This window comes from Vespula vulgaris, chromosome 23, assembly GCF_905475345.1.
Source record: "Vespula vulgaris chromosome 23, iyVesVulg1.1, whole genome shotgun sequence".
NCBI classification, from domain to species: Eukaryota; Metazoa; Arthropoda; class Insecta; order Hymenoptera; family Vespidae; genus Vespula; species Vespula vulgaris.
The window spans coordinates 1230001-1231642 of NC_066608.1; the positions used below are offsets into that span (position 1 = coordinate 1230001).

The 1642-nt window shown below is 28.1% G+C and overlaps 1 long non-coding RNA gene across 1 annotated transcript in view; it reads right to left on the reverse strand.

Moving 5' to 3' along the window:
- LOC127071867 (uncharacterized) overlaps positions 1-173 on the reverse strand; it is a 3024-nt gene extending 2851 nt beyond the window's left edge. The window contains exon 1 of the long non-coding RNA XR_007785262.1: positions 1-173. This exon is cut by the window's left edge and continues 793 nt beyond it. This is a non-coding gene — a long non-coding RNA (uncharacterized LOC127071867).
- Between the last annotated feature and the right edge of the window lie 1469 nt (positions 174-1642).

Genomic DNA, 1642 nt, shown 5'->3' on the forward strand with positions numbered 1-1642 from the left:
ATAATAAAAAAATTAAAACAAAATTCATTCGAAAAAATGCAACAACATCGAATTGGATTGAATAAGATCAGGACAGGCACGGCACGGCATGGCACGGCACGGCACGACACGGCAAAACACGACACGACACGACAAGCCACGACACGGAATGATTAGTATGATTAGTGTCTTCAAATTTGTATCGATTGTATAATCTTTTAATAAAAGATTAACAAGAATATCCAATCGATTTGCAAATCAATCTATTTATACAATAGTAAATCACATTATATAATTTATTGTAAAGAAACGTATTGATAGAGGACAATTGTAATTTTATTACTTTTTATAAATAGATCAGACCTTTGATTTTATTAGGACAGTATTATTTTAAGCTTAGAAAAATGTTATTTAAAAGAGATATAAAAAATGTGATAAGTAAAGTTTGAAACAATTCATCGAAAAAAAAATTATACAAAGGATACTTAATCTTATTAGGAAGTACGTAATATTAGTTTGAAAAAATGTTATATAAAGAAGGATCTTAAGTATATTTAATAAAAAATTTTGCGAAATTGCAGATGTAATTTGAGAAAATCGAATTAAATTAACGCGTAATAGAACATAGATATCGACTCATTGAAAATAATCTTATTTATTACAAAAATAGACGAAGGAATGTTCTTATCATTTCTAAGAGATTGCAATCTTATATCTTCGCATTTGCGTTGTTCGCCGATCTATCGAACGATCGATGATCCATACACTCTTATAATATTATCGTCATGCAATGACAATGACATTACAAACGTTTGATGTTTATTAGTAATTCTTTTTCTACGAATTTTAATATATGAATCATTGAGAATCATGTTATCAAAGATTATTAAGAAATATTTATATAATCTAGATAACATTTCTTATCTATATCAATAAGATATAAGATCGATCATGTCGATATTGGGGAAAGAAACGTTTCGTAAAGTTACACAAGAAATTCAAAAGATTACGAGATCTCTCATGTAATTGAAACTGTTTGACTGTCAATTCGTTTAAATTGCTAATGATTTATTTCATAAGTATAATCGAAATTATATAAGAACATTATCTCATGTCAGATATCTTTTTTAAGATTTTCCAAGAAGATAGATCACTACTTTAAATAAAAAAAAAAAGATCAATGATATAAGATTATGGATAAAGAGAAAAAAATTTTACGTAATTGAAAGATCGTAAATTTTTTCAAATTGCAGTTGGTCGATTTAAAAGAAATAATTAGAAATTATGTGAAAATGTTATCTCATGGGAGATATCTCTTTTTAAAATTTTCAGGAAGATAGGTCACTATTTTAAATATAGACGATCAATGATATACGATTATGTTAAAAGGAAAATACATAAAAATAAATAGGGAAGCGATACATATACTTGTATTTAATAGAGTCGATAAAAATATATAGAGAATTTTCCATTCTTGTAACGACACGTGTAAGTCGTCAGAGATTATGACTTTCTCTTCTTCTCCCCTCTTTCGATAATATTATACTTCTTTTTTCTCTTTCTCTCTCTCTCTCTCTCTCTTTCCCTCTCTCCCTCTCTCTTTCTCTCTCTTTAACGCACACGTACAGACACATACACGCGCACCCATATATACATAGGCACG